Here is a 12,500-nt window from a genome sequence, read left to right as displayed (position 1 = left end):
ATAACTTTGTCGGAGTGGCGGAATGTGTTTTTTATGGATGGTACCGCCACTCCGACAATTAGAAGTCAATGTCGGAGTGGCAGCATGTCGGAATGGAGAGTGAACCCCAAGCAGGGTCTATAGCTCTACCTTGGAGGATCGTTATCGCTCTCTCCCACACGTACACAGACACAGACACAGACACAGACACAGACACAGACACAGACACAGACACAGACACAGACACATACACAGACACAGACACAGTGCACGCATTCACACACTCACACTCACACTCACACGCACGCACACATACAGAATATCTGTCTCTATTTTATTTATTTTTTTACACCAAACACAAAAAGCTTTACTGCTCATATATTCCTTCCTTCCTTCCATCCGTCCTTCCTTCCTTCTACCTTCTGTACATACATTCAAGTGAACTGCTATCTTTCCAGTCTATTTTATCTCTATCTCTATCTCTCCCTCAATCTCTTTTCCCTGGTAATATCGGGTATCAGATAATTCACCCCCTCTTCCTCCTCCTCCTCCGTCCTCCACTCTGAAATTATGGGGAAAAAAAACATTTGCCCGGGAACACGGAGCTACTTAATCACTCTAACGTCTCATTTACGATTCTGATCTGCGTCCAAGACACATCTTCTGGCCCTCTGCTGAGTCCCGGAGCGCTTTGTGTGTGAAGTTACTCTGGATAGTAAGGGTACCAGTGATATTTCAACTTCGGGCACCCGTCATATCGGCGACGCCACCGGGTGGCTCCACTCCTTTGGTTCCGGGCACCCGCCCCATGGAAGTCGTCGCATGGTCCGGGTGCCCGAAATTGAAATTTCCGCCCACTTCCCGCCCACTTCCCGCCCACTTCCCCATGCCCAAATTTGGAGCCGGTGGGTCCCGGATGCCTGAATCTGAAGCTGTGTGGTCAGAGTGCCCAAAGTTGAAGTGTTCTCATATGACTCCGCCCACTTTCCCCTTTAGGCCAGGGTGCCTGGATATGAAGCTGTGTGGTCGGAATGCCTGAAGTTGAAGTGTTCTCATATAACTCCGCCTACTTTCTACCCCGGTTTGAAGCTGTGTGGTCAGAATGCCCAAAGCTGAAGGGTTCTCACATAGCTCCTTCCACTTCCCATCTAGGCAATTTTACATGTAGACTGACCCAAAGTTGAAAGCTGATGTCTCAAGTATTAGGCCTAGATTTATGGTGAAAATGAACCAGTCACCCTGCAGGCATACAAAGTCCTAGGGTTCCCATATTGCAATATGCTGTTCCTAAATCTTGGGAGAGTATGTAGGCCTTTCACTGGACCTCCTAGCCCTTAGGATGAGCCCAAGCCGAACACTTAAAGACCACATGTTAGGGTCCCCAAATCTGAAAGTAGGTGGTCAAATGAACTGAAACTGAAGAAATTCAGTAAAGGTCAGCACTTCCTCCTAGGGTAATTTTAGGGCCTAGGACCTCCATTTAAAGGCTAAAATACTCTTCTTGGTTGTGGGAACAATACACCAAAAGATCAGAACCCCAGGCCTAAATATGTCCCCCTAGCAACTGTTTCCACTTTGGGTCAGTCTACATGTAAAAGTGTCCAAAATTGAAGGTTAATGATTAAATGAACTGAAGTTGAACCAGTCACCCTGCAGGCATACAAAGGCCTACGGTTCCCATATTGCAATATGTTGTTTTCTCCGCCAGGCCGAAAGGCATGGCGAGAGAGTATGTTTTCGCCCCTGTCCGTCCGTCCGTCCGTCCTGTCTGTGTGTTACCACCAAATCTCCGGCACCGTTGGCCCGGTCGCTGCGAAACTGTGCACACACACTCCCTGGATGCCAATTCAGAACCTCTGCCTCAAATTTTTCACATGGGCCTGTTATAGCGCCACCAGGAGGCCGATTTGTGCAAAACCCATTTTTTCCCATTACTCCTACAGTTTTTAACCAAACCTCATGCAAATCGGTACACAGTATCTCTATAGTCATGTGATCAACCCTGATCTGTCCGATTTCCATATTCCATCCTCATTGGCTAAGGTTTCCATCCAAAGTTTGCAGGATTGGTCCGTTTTGAACAAACTGCCTCAAATCATGAACGCAGCTTGCCATTTCCATAAAATTGCACACGCACATTCCCACTAGGCCGAGGAAGAAATGTCACTTAAAACTTTTCACATCAGCCTCATGGTGGCGCTATAACAGGCCGATTTGCATTTTTAACTATAACTGCACCGATCTGCGTGAAACTTTGCACGCCTACTCCCTAGAGGCCAAGGAAAAACATCAGCACTGCATTTTTCACATCTGCTTTTTACAGCGCCACCAGGAGGCCGACTTATGTCAAATACATTTTTGGATATTAATCCTTCAGATTTTATCCAAACATCACGCAAATCGGTACACAGTATCTCTATAGTCATGTGATCAAGACGCATCTGTCCGATATTTCATATTCCATCCTGATTGGCTATGGTTGACTTCCAAAGTTTGCAGGATTGGTCCGTTTTGAACAAAATGTCTCAAATCATGAACGCGGCGTGCGATTTCCGTGAAAATTTGCACGCACATTCCCACTAGGCCAAGGAAGAAATGCCACCCTTTTCACATTGGCCTTCTATAGCGCCACCAGGAGGCCACAATAACTTACCTGACCTGGCGGAGACCTGTGCTCCGAGGAGCACTTTTTCTAGTTTTTATATAGTTTTCTTTGATTTGGCCAAAATGGCAAATGAGGATGTTATCAATTATGTGAAAATAAACAAACTTCAATTCTCCTCTCTTATTTATTCTTATGATTTAATTTTTCAGAAGATATACTGGCTTAAAAATATCTAGTTCATTTGAGCTTCAACTTTCAATTCTGGGCACTCTTGGGCACTGCTTCAGTTTCAGTTCATTTGACTGACCCAAAGTTGAAACAGTTGCCAGTGGGCCACCTAAAAGTGGAAACAGTTGCCAGGGGGAAATTTTTAGGCCTGGGGTTTTGATCTTTTTATGTATTGTTTCCACAACCAAGAAGAGTATTTTAGCCTTTAACTGGAGGTCCTAGGCCCTAAAAAGACCCCAGGAGGAACCCTTAACCTTAACCATATTGGGGGCTCAAGTCTTAGGCCTAGATTTAGGGTGAGATCGAACCAGTCACCCTAATATTGATGTTTAGGTGAAAAAAGGAGAAGAAAACGAATTATTCAAACTTTTTTCCCAACATTATTTATTGATATTTATTGATATAAACCACCCTTTTTTTCCCAAAAAAATAACAACATGGGTATAAAACAACAACAAAGTATAAAAACATAAAACACTCATAAAAAGATAAATTCAACCAAAATATTTAGATCTCCAGGTGCTTAGACCTGGAGATCTTAGGTGGTAGTTCTCCCGGTGCAATCTTGCGATTTGACCTTGACCTCAGCCTTTTGAATGGGGACACGGTCTTCAATGGTGACTTCAGAGCGGATTTCTTGGCGGTCTTCAGAGGCGACTTGAGCAGGGAGTACTTGGCCGTGACGGACTTCACCTTCTGGATTTTGGCCATCCTTTCCGCATCATTTTCTCTCATCAGCTGGAGTGAGCACAAAGAAACCAATTGTTAACAAATGTGTAAATTATATTTATCAAGGCATTATGCATATATCAAGGCATTATTCTCTGACCTCTCTGGACCTCCTTGGCGATGCAGCCTTTGCCATGTGCACATCTGTGCTTGTGCTGATTCAATCTTACCTTCCCCTGAGCTTGCACTTGACACGCTTATTATTTCCACTTTGTCTGTGTCCTCTTCCTCTGCTTCCTTCCACGACTGCCTTTTGGTTGGATACTGCTGCATGAGGGCAGCGAGGGGTTTCCCCGTCAGCCCTTGTCCGAGGGACTGGACTCGGGTCCGGGGGCGTTTTGCGGGGGGCTGAAAGAGGGAGGGAACACACCAGAATTTAAAATTGGTAGCAGTATTGCATTTGCCCCCAAAATACATTGTTCATGAATTGTGTGACATTTCCAATCATTCTTTGGCAGAGGGGGGGCTGAAAGAGGAAACAAGTTGGCAAGATAAATTTTGGAATGTACACAACGTAGAGTATGAAATAACAGTGGTGATGACTCACCGTGTCGGGATTAGAGGACGATGTGTCCGACTCTATGCGTTGCCTCTTCGCTGTGGCCTTCCCTCCTTTAGTGCGCCTGGGAGGCGTAGCAGGCGGTCGCCGTGGAGGGCCCTCTGCTGCTGCTGGGCGTGCAGGGCTCTCTGCCTCTCTCTGTTCTTCCTCCCCTCCGGAGCTGTTTTCTTCTGTTGTTCTCTCCTTCAACCTCTTTTTTCCCCACAGAAAGCACAATTAGTTGCCTGGAATGCAATATACTTCTCTGTACTTAATTGTACCAAAGGTCAGTACTTACTTTTTGTGCTATAGACAGCTGTCTGCGTAAGCCAGAGTTTACACACTGGAGATCCTTGTTCTCCTTGCGCAGCCGCTTGCAGGCGGGGTTGTGGCATGTCGAGGTCGATGCCGAGGGAATGGCAGCACCCTCGGCATCACCCTCTACAAAGAGCAGGTCCAGGTCGGTGACCATAGGGGTCTTTGCGGCACGAAGCTCGCCAAGCTGCCGCATGGCGAGCTTGTACCGCATAGGCCTCAGGCATTCATTTATCTTTTCCGCACTTAAGTCTTTGTGGGAATTCTTCAGGTGGTGTTTGGGGTTTTTAATCACAGCCATGCAGCCCTTTTCTTTAAAGAGGGGACACCTGACCGGATCCTCCCCCTCCAGGAGGATCCGGTCCCTTCCCAGTGCGCACAAGATTTTCTGCTCCAAAGAGTAGGCGTGGGTGTGGTGGACCTTAAGGAGATGCCGGTTCACATGCGTCACCTTTATTTTGCAAATAGGGCAGAAGTTCGCCATTTCTACAAAGAGACAGAGGAATGTATCGCAAAAAAGGTAAGTATTTGAGCCAGATATAGCAGGTAAGCAAACGATGGAAATAACATTTTCTTTACAGGAATAATGCTTTACATGATCATTAAAGGAGACCGACTCCATTTTTACAGCAGAGAGAAGCCTGTGCCCAACTCTGCAACATCTGTTAACCCTAACCCTAACCACCTTCTTTCAACTTTGGGCACTCTTAAACAATTGCTTCAGTTTCAGTTCATTTGACTGACCCAAAGTTGAAACAGTTGCCAGTGGGCCTGTGCCGCCCTCATTATGTAGAGTAGATAACTTGGCAGTAAGCATAAACGCCTTCCCTTCATCAAAACTCTGGAGACTTTCTCTCTTTGTCCACACAGGTTTATTAACGGAAAGAAGGGTAAAACTGAAAGCAGACAAAAGCATAATCAAAACTATGCTTAATGTAAACATATTACAAGTCAATTAAATTACTCCTTTAACTGTTGCATTCACATACTTGCACAATAAATGAACAATCAAACAATTGGAATCACTATCAAAGGTAAACTACACAACACCACTGTACCAAATGTTGTTGCATAACATTATGAATTAAACAGGCCTTTCTGCAGCAGTGAAACAGGTAGGTTATCACAGGTGAGAATTAGACCAAGAATATCTTGACAGGCCTTTTACACCAAACTTCACAAAAACGTATCTTCTTTCAAAAATAATGTACTACAATGATAGACCTGGTGATAATAAGACAATACATACCAACGATGCTACGACTAGGAGAAGATTTGAGCAGATGTTTGCAGATTACAAAACACAGGAGCTCTGCATGTGTCATGACAGTTTGTTACATGAAATCTAGTGCACTTCCTGGTTGAAGTCACATGACGAGTGTCACATGACAAAACTGAAACCACTTCCTGTCTTTCTTAAAGAGACATTACCTGCCATAGAAAACAATGAATTTACATATTTTTTAATCAAAACACAAACATGAAATAAACAACTGTAACAGAACACCTAAGAGAATGTTTACATATTTATACATATATCAAAATAGTATCACAAGAAACTCCTTTACACTGGCAACAGTAGCATAACAGTCTTTGATTGAACCATTCAAAACCAACACACTCAATCACCTATCATGTGCTGCCATCAATGAGCCAAAGTTGAAAGTTGATGACCAACACATGTTAGGGTGCCCAAATCTGAAAGTAGGTGGTTAAATGACCTGATATGTAAAAGTGTGATTTGCAATCTGAAATCTTTCTCTTTATGATAACTGTACAGAATGGAACCTGAAGAAATACCACCAGCCAAACGACGAACAATACATCAAAAGATCAGACCCTAAGGCTCAAAGATGTCCCCCTGGCAACCGTTCCCACTTTGGGTACATGTAAAAGTGCCTATAGTTGAAGCTCATATCTGTCAGGGGAAAAAAAGGATCCTAATAGCCCAAGCTTCAAATTCAGTTAATTTGAGCTTTAACTTTCAACTTTGGGCACTTTTATAAATAGACTGACCCAAAGTTGAAATGCAGTTTCAACTTTCAAATTTGGTCACTCTTACACATAGACTGACCCAAAGTTGAAATTCAGCTTCAACTTTGGACACTTTTACATATAGACTGACCCAAATTTGAAAGTTGATGATTAAATGAACTAAAGTTGAAGCTTTTCCCTTTGGGGCCCCTAAGGGTCCAGAAAGCCCAAATAAGGACACAGTGCTTTACAGTAATGTTACACTGTGCAGAAATCAAAAATAGCCGACCTACAAGCTCACAAGGCATCGCGTTGTGAGCTTGTAGATCTGCTATTTTCGATTCGATTACTGTAAAATGAATAAACAAGGATATTGTAGCAACATTAATGAAACGCTGCTACTTATGGGAGGTGGGCTACTCTGGTGCGTTAAACTGGAGAAAAATGCCTAGCCAGGCCAATCGAAACCTCTATGCAAATGCTGGACATGAATGTTCATCCCCCAAAATAAGCAGAGCAACTCTCTTACAAACAAAGGCATTTTCACAATCTAATTATAACCATTTAATGACTATAAAATAGGGGTGTAACTAGAGGTGTAACGATATAGTAACTGCATCGAAAAAACGTTTTTAATTTTCAACAATCTACTATATTGTTTTGAAAACAGCAAAATATCGTATCGTTTGACTTTGTATCGTATCGAATCGTTTTGCAATGCAAATAATCTTATCGCATCGTTTTGCAATGCAAATAATACATTTTTATCAATACTAAGTACTTGTGCGTTGTATTTAGCAATTTTAAGAAGAAAAATGAGAAAGATAAGTTTATATCCACCATCTTCAAGTACTTATTTTTCACACAGAATTTTTGGGTAAATAAATAGTTACTATATCGATTTTAAATCATTGAATCGAATCGTATCGTTCTAAATTAATAAGTTAATTTAGAACGATACGATACGTTTCGATTCAGTGATTTAGTCGATACGATACTTGAACGATACAGGACAGGTTAATTTAGAACGATACGATTCGATTCAATGATTTAAAATCGATATAGTAACTATTTATTTACCCAAAAATTCTGTGTGAAAAATAAATACCTGAATACTGGATATTAACCCCTCTATCTCTTTTTTTCTTCCTGAAAGTACTTAGTATTGAAATAAATGATTATTTGCATTGCAGAACAATTCGATACGATTATTTGCATTACAAAACGATTCGATACCATACAAAGTCAAACGATACGAAATTTAGCTGTTTGCATATCGATATAGTAGATTGTTGAAAATTCTAAACGATATTTCGATGCAGTTACTATATCGTTACAACTCTACTAGAAAACCAACCGCATCAAATTATTATTATTTTCCTGAAGTTAGTTTTCTTATGAACAATGTCACTCACCACTATCTGTCGCCATGTAGTGTCTGCATACAATCCATCTATAGTAACAACAAGACAAAGTTTACCTTTCTCTTATAACCGAAATGTTCTCATATAACTCCGCCCACTTTCCGCCCACTTCCTCTTGCCCAGGCCTGGGTGCCTGAATCTGAAGCTCTGTGGTCAGAGTGCCTGAAGTTGAAGTGTTCTCATATGACTCCGCCTACTTACCCCTTAAGGCCAGGGTGCCTGAATCTGAAGCTGTGTGGTCAGAATGCCTGAAGTTGAAGTGTTCTCATATGACTCCGCCTACTTACCCCTTTAGGCCAGGGTGCCTGAATCTGAAGTTGTGTGGTCAGAAGGCCTGAAGTTGAAGTGTTCTCATATAACTCCGCCCACTTCCCCTCTATGCCCCGGGTGCCTGGATCTGAAGCTGTGTGGTCAGAGTGCCCAAAGTTGAAGTGTTCTCATATGACTCCGCCCACTTTCCCCTTTAGGCCAGGGTGCTTGAATCTGAAGCCGTGTGGTCAGAATGCCTGAAGTTGAAGTGTTCTCATATAACTCCGCCCACTTCCCCTCTATGCCTCGGGTGCATGGATCTGAAGCTGTGTGGTTAGAGTGCCCAAAGTTGAAAGGTTCTCATATGACTCCGCCCACTTTCCCCTTTAGGCCTGGGTGCCTGAATTTGAAGCTGTATGGTCAGAATGCCCAAAGTTGAAGTGTTCTCATATAACTCCGCCCACTTCCCCTCTATGCCCCGGGTGCCTGAATCTGAAGCTATGTTGTCAGAGTGCCCAAAGTCGAAGGGTTCTCATATTACTCCTTCCACTTCCCCTCTAGGCCCGGGCGCCTGAATTTGAAGCTGTGTGGTCAGAGTGCCCAAATTCGAAGGGTTCTCATATAACTCCTTCCACTTCCCCTCTAGCCCCTGGTGCCTGGATCTGAAGCTGTGTCTTCAGAGTGCCCAAAGCTGAAGGGTTCTCACATAGCTCCTTCCACTTCCCATCTAGGCAATATTGCAATATGTTGTTGTTCCATCTTGGGAGAGTATGTAGGCCTTTCACTGGACCTCCTAGCCCTTAGGATGGCCCCTAGCCCAATTTTAAATACCATATGTTAGGGTCCCAAATCTGAAAGTATGTGGTCAAAAGAACTAAAACTGAAGCAATTCAGTAAAGGTCAACGGTTCGTCCTAGTGTCTTTTTGAGGCCTAGGACCTCCAGTTAAAGGCTAAAATACTCTTCTTGGTTGTGGGATAAATACATCAAAAGATCAGAAACCCAGGCCCAAAGATGTCGCCCTGGCAACTGTTTCCACTTTGGGTCAATCTACATGTAAAAGTGTCCAAAGTTGAAGGTTGATGATACAATTAACTGAAGTTGAAGCTTTTCCCGTGGGGGCCCCTGAGGGCCTGGATGGCCCAAAGAAGGACACAGTGCTTTATTGGGATGTGGGAACAATATATTGAAATATTGGAGCTCATATCTGTCAGGGGGAAAAAAATGATCCTAATAGCCTAAGAATGGGGGAGGGTGTCTGACTTGGAGCCTGAAACAGCATTTGTGAATCTTGGTCTGATTAGAGACATTTTTTTTTCTTGACAGATCTGCGCTCCAATCTTTCATTATATTGTTCCCACATCTCAACAGAGCATTGTGTCCTTTTTTCGGGCTTGTAGGCCCTTAGGGGCCCCCAGGGGAAAAGTTTCAAATTCAGGTCATTTGAGCTTCAACTTTGGGCAATTTTAACCTAAAGTTGAAATTCAGCTTCAGCTTCAACTTTGGGCACTTTTACATATAGACTGACCTTATGTTGAAATTCAGTTTCAAATTTCAACTTTGGGCACTAATACATTTAGAATGACCCAAAGTTGAATTTCAGCTTCAACTTCAACTTTGGGCACTGGGCGGGGCTTTGGGCAATGAGCGGGGCCTGGGCGGAGTCACTTCAACTTTGGGCACTCAACCCTTCAACTTTGGACACATGTGACGTGAGTGCCCCTAGCTGTGAAACCGGACTTCCCTGAAGTTGAAAATGGCATGCTTGAAATTGAAATTTTGCCACTTCAGATCCAGGCCATGGTTTCATTTTCGGTTAATCCTTGACCGAAGTTGAATCCCACATTTCCATTGTAAGGAAGGTTTCATTTTCATGCATTCGGTGAATCTGAAAATGAAGCCAAAACGTACCGAAAATGAAATTTACCCTCTGTGCCAGTGGTGGAAAAAGTACTCAACTTTTTTACTTAAGGAAAAGTATCAATACTGCAATGTAGAACTGATACAGATACTCTGTTACAAGTAAAAGTCTGTAATTCAAAATTTGCTTGAGTAAAAGTACAAAAGTATTGGTATCAAAATGTACTTAAAGTACCAAAAGTAGAAAGTACTCATTATGCAGAATGTCTAATTTCACAGGTTTTCAAATGTATAACATTTCTAAAAATCTTTTGAAAATAGCAGATCTAAAAGCTCACAATGCGTCGCATCGCGACGCATTGAGAGCTTGTAGATCGGCTATTTTCAAATAGCCAAAATGTACAGGGCTGAAGTGGTTAATGTATGTTTTGTGATAATAATCAAAATCTAAAGTAACTAAAGTTTTCAAATAATTGTAGTGGATTAAAAGTACAATGTTTGAGATGTAGTGGAGTAGAAGTAAAATTACTGAAAATTGGAAATAAGGTAACAGTACCTAAAACTTGTACTTAAGTACAGAACTTAAGTAAATGTACTTAGTTACTTTACACCACTGCTCTGTGGTGCGATGGGGTCGCGCGGCAAAAATGGCCGAGAATATCAGACTCAGAAGCTCACAGCGTGTCGCAGACGCGCTGTGAGCTTGTGGGTCTGATATTCTCGGTGATGGGAGGGATGGATGGATGGATGGATGGATGGGTGGATGGATGCTGATGTAGATGATGACATCAGGCCAGCGATGAAGAGTTTAACATATGGGAGTCTGACGTGACTCAACAACAACATATGGTCACAGGACGCTGGGGAGAGAGAGAGAGAGAGAGAGAGAGAGAGAGAGAGAGAGAGAGAGAGAGAGAGAGAGAGAGAGAGAGAGAGAGAGAGAGAGAGAGAAAATAGCAGATCTACTGAGGCGTGCAGATCTACAAGCTCACAACACGCCGCGATTATTTTTCAAATTTATTAAAATAGTAAATGTATTACTATTGTATTCTCAAATTACTATTCTCCCTAAAATAGGGCTAAAGTGGTTAATGTATGTTTTATAATATAATAATTGATATCTGCAAAGTAACTAGTAACTCAAGTTTTCAAATCATTGTAGCAGCACATTTTGACACTTTTGTGTGACACTGTCATAGGCAAAGCATACAAAAAGTCATAAATGTATGAAAAGAAAAAAAAGATGAAATATGGCGATAGAAATGATATATAACTTTCATGCCAGGAAGTAATTGTGCATTATCTGTATATGCACGTCCAATGTTAGTCCACAGACACACACACGCGCGCACACACGAACACACACACACACACACACACACACACACACACACACACACACACACACACACACACACACACACACACACACACACACACACACACACACACACACACACACACACACGCCTCAGTGTTTAAAGGGATTGTTGGAAACATTAAGCCTAAATTTGAAAAATATCTATATATATATATTTTGCATTTTTTCCCCTCTATCAGCCACTATATAATGATGCTGGGGTGTTTTCCTGCATTGAAACACAGTCCTCTTTCTGAAATCCGTATTTTCCCTACTGTTTATGTTTGTCCGGGGCGTAAATTAATGCACGCATGTGCGCATCCGTGCGCGTCCGTGTCCGTGTGAACTTTTTACTTTCGGTTTTAAAACGCTCTCAAACTTCGTTTTTGAGGCACATAATGTACTTTTCAGATAGCGTTTGGATAGAATTTAGTTGTTTAACTTCATATATGTGGTCAATTTGTCATGAAAGAGCCTATTTAAAAATACAAATTCAGAGAACCGGCAGGGGCGGGCAGTTCCGCGAATTGTATCCGAATAAAGCAACCTATATTCGGCATGGCCCGTTTAGAAGTCCCCTTAACTCTATGGAAGTCCTCCCTGCGTCACCCCCTGGTGGTCGGGGAAACGAACTGCTGGAGTTTTTTTCTTTGTTTATCTCTGAACTTGCCTACAATCCCTTTAATCTCTCTCATTCACACAGCGGACCACTCCACCAGAGCACGTAGTGTGTTGGTTCATTCTATAGCAGCATGTGACCTTTTATGAAGTGACCTTTAAGCGACACACAAAACTCCCGCCCGACGCCTCGCGAGGAACGGAACGGAGAATGAAAACGATCCCATGCATCACTACCGCGCTGCTGCATGCCGCGCAAAACCTTACAAAAAAAATTGTCCCCTCCGTCACGCCCGCTGCACAAGGTCGGCGTGGGGGGGGGGGGGTTGTACGGCACGGGATGTGAGGCCATTGTGTGTGGGTGATGGTAGCCTCAGTTGCATGCTGACAGCCCCATTATACCCACGGTGAAGGGTGCGCCTGCGTTGTGGCCCCCATGGCTGTGACAGCAGCTTCACGGAGCATGGCGCTCGCTGCTGGCTCCTTTTGTCCATATACCGCTGGCGGGGTGATTTGCAGCGGTGGAAAAAAGTACTCAAATGTTTTATTAAGTAAAAGTATCAATGCTACAATGTAGAAATACACTACAAGTAAAAGTCCAGAATTCAAAATGTACTTGGGT

At 42.9% G+C, this 12,500-nt stretch overlaps 1 long non-coding RNA gene across 1 annotated transcript in view; it reads left to right on the top strand.

Annotated features, from left to right (window-relative positions):
* LOC308079852 overlaps positions 1-12,500 on the top strand; it is a 247,187-nt gene that overhangs the window by 234,397 nt on the left and 290 nt on the right. The window lies entirely within an intron of this gene.

Source organism: Gymnoscopelus braueri (genome assembly GCF_963280865.1).
Source record: "Gymnoscopelus braueri genome assembly, chromosome: 23".
Classification (NCBI taxonomy): Eukaryota; Metazoa; Chordata; class Actinopteri; order Myctophiformes; family Myctophidae; genus Gymnoscopelus; species Gymnoscopelus braueri.
The sequence above is the reverse complement of the archived record's forward strand: the minus strand, read 5'-3'. Positions and strand labels throughout refer to the sequence as shown.